This window comes from Haliotis rufescens, unplaced genomic scaffold (genome assembly GCF_023055435.1).
Source record: "Haliotis rufescens isolate VD_foot unplaced genomic scaffold, xgHalRufe1.0.p SCAF_8, whole genome shotgun sequence".
Lineage (NCBI taxonomy): Eukaryota > Metazoa > Mollusca > Gastropoda > Lepetellida > Haliotidae > Haliotis > Haliotis rufescens.
Window position 1 is genome coordinate 13,920,546 of NW_025964372.1, and position 3,263 is coordinate 13,923,808.

Sequence of the window (3,263 nt, forward strand, 5' to 3'; positions counted from 1 at the left end):
CGCGGATAAGATTAAACAGACACAGATACCCCCTAACAGTTTTACCTATATTAGCGATAGAACTGGGCGTTCTCTATAAGTAACGTAGGTAAAAGAAAAAATAAACACGAAACGCCATTTAACGCATGCGTATTTCGTGCTAGGTGGCCATTACTTTTGGCGTTTTATAGAAATAGCTACACTGTGGCTATGTACCCGGTATTTAAGTTAACTGGGACATATGTAGACTTTAAGTACATACAAAGGGAACGCGGGTAGGTCAGCGTGCCCATGCAATTTGAAATAGGAGTGGCATAAAACTTGTAGATTAAAGTACATTTTATACACAAAGGCAAACGTAACTGTGAAATTTATCGAAAACTGAAAATAATAATGAAATGGACTAGACTGATAAATCTTCTAAGTGCACATGTGCACGAAATATCGCTTGTGAAACATACCGTGTAGCTTTATTTTATATGCCGTTTTCAGTGGAGTCAAACACAAAAGTGACACCTCAAAATGTTTTTTTCCTTTCAAATTTCCGAGATATATTATGGGGAATACGTTAACATTTCACCACAGTTTGTGCGAAGGACACAAAAGTTTCGAGGCGCAATTCGAACGTGAAACTTCACGGGGATTTTTTAAATCTTGAGAAAACCTACATTGGGTCCATGAATTCCTAACCCAATTTAGCACTTATACACTAAATCATAAAAGAAAACATCCTACAAAATAGCAGAAGGCAATCCATCAAATAGCATGAGAAAGCCAAATTTCGGGTATTTTAATCCTTATTTGTATCCTGTAGATTCCGACTACTGTCAATGGCTGTAACCGTGCTTATAGTGTTTCACCGTACCTTGATCTGAGAGAGAGAGAGAGAGAAGAGAGAGAGAGAGAGAGAGAGAGAGAGAGAGAGAGAGAGGGAGAGGGAGAGAGAGTTTATTTGTGTCCAAATAAAACAACAACCCTGTATGCTATATATGACAGTTTGCTAAATTATCTAGAGAGAGAGAGAGAGAGAGAGAGAGAGAGAGAGAGGAGAGAGAGAGAGAGAGAGAGTCGATCATCCCACTTGGGGGTTCCTTTATAAAATTTGTTTCATTTTACCAATAAATACATACAGTAAACTACGGTTACAACGAATTCAAAAGGACCACTAATTTTAGTGTTACATGCAAATTCAAAAGATTTTTGTCCTTTCTGATCGATAACCATATTTGTTTGAATTAATGATCTTGATTGATTCATCCAATCAATGATATCGTACGTGATGCACAAAAAGCAAACTAAGCTGTTATTTATAGAAATACATTATAATCGATATATGAAAACTGACCGTTATGATGATACGAACTTTGGGTTGATTGATCAGTCTTTTGTGTATACATGCCGATCGCGATGCCTTAAAATTGTTGCAGGTCAACGGGAAAGTCACACTTCAAATTTTCTTTCACTTTCAAACTGCTGTACAGCTCTAGAATTAATCTTGCACATATGAAATCAGCATCGGGAAAGTTAATTGTTTTAATGTTAGAGGAGAGATGTGTATTGTGTAATAAGAGATTTCATAGGCCTATATGTTAGTATACTCTAGAATCTTAAGGGAGAGCATGGAACCAGAGACCATAGAATATGTTATGGTCTCTGATGGAACTCGCTGTATTTCCACACAGTACACAACACGTAAAAATGCTCTATGGAATTTGAATTTGATTAAATTTAAACTTTTGTTTACAAATTCTGTGTAAAGCCAAGCTATGGGGTCCATTTGAGCCAAGCACACTTCAGGCCTAAATCTTCATGGTAAGAAATAGTAATTAATAGATCCAGATCTACTGCAGCAGGCCTAGATCTATATATTATAAACATGACCTCTGTAGTTTTGTCTGTGAGCATATCCAGGATCAATAAACAACCGAATTCATCTTCTCACAAGTCTGGTTCGTATTTTGGGCATGGATCATTTGAATAACCTCAAACATTCCACCTTTGTACTCAGATCATAATCAACCCAAGTTTGCTGTTATACGACAAGGCTGTGATCCAACGCAATCAGCCTTCTTAAACAATAATTTCAATTGAAACATCGGAAATACGTTGCGCACATCGGCTGTATTTAGCGTATTACTGAAAACGAAGTGTTACAAGATTTAGTTTGAGGTAGAAAAATCCGAAACATGCAAACAAAAATTGTCGGCATTGTCGTCTGGGCTATTTTTAGCATCCCGGAAGTGGTTGCGAAGCATAAATCCTTTTAGCTATATATAGCCTAAATTTGCCCTACCACGTCAGCAGGGCGTGTGGCGCAACGGATAACGCGTCTGACTACGGATCAGAAGATTCCAGGTTCGAATCCTGGCACGCTCGAACATTTTTTTTCACTTCCAAAAACTTTTATTTTTCCGATTGATGTAATTTTTCCATGTCGGAATAACAACACGGCGAAATTTTTTATATATTTCAATTTCGTGTGTTGTGTATCGGTTACATTCATAAACAACATTGAACAATCAAGTTAGCCGAAGTTGGCTCGAATTCCAAACGTAATAATTCTCTTATCAAACAGTTTTAATTTATCAGACTCAATATTCCATATATCTCGTGAACTAATCCAGATAAAACGTCTTACAATATATTAAGTGCATTTGGTATCGGGTGCGTTGATCTAGATAACGTACATCTAAAATTGAGCAGGCTGGTTGCAATGTTCCACACGGGCGCCTCTGCGTGCCCCGGGGTAGCTGACAAACAAAGGGTGCCTGTCGGGGGGTTGATTGCGGAGAGTCCCCTGGGGTTAAAAGATGTGACACGACTAATCCATCATGGTTCAAAATTAGGCTTAGTCGAGGTCTATTACGTAAATAAAGTCACATCCCTACTACATTTTTGCTCAAACTGCCCAAGGATATTTGCCGGTAATTTGTTGGTTTTGACATGATCCGGGCCATGGTGAGCCGTTATCTTTAGCTATCTTTAAAACAGTTCATGAACTGTTTATTGCAATTGGACTTTATTAGCGGCAGTGTGGACTAAGGTCTCGCTGGTAGAATGGCATGTTGGACAGAGGTGTGATATTTATAATGGATTTCTTCGAAGTTGTTTGTTTGTTTTTTAACGCCGCACTCCGCAATATTCCAGCTATATGACGGCGGTCTGTAAATAATCGAGTCTGGACCAGACAACCCAGTGATTGGCATCATGAACATCGATCCATGCAATTGGGATGCGATGACATGCATCAACCAAGTCAGCGAGCCTGACCACCCGATCCCGTC

At 38.6% G+C, this 3,263-nt stretch overlaps 1 non-coding gene across 1 annotated transcript; it reads left to right on the plus strand.

Annotated features, from left to right (window-relative positions):
* Positions 1-2,282: 2,282 nt before the first annotated feature.
* On the plus strand, positions 2,283-2,355 carry Trnar-acg. The gene has a single exon. It is a non-coding gene; the product is annotated as a tRNA-Arg (tRNA).
* Positions 2,356-3,263: the final 908 nt, after the last annotated feature.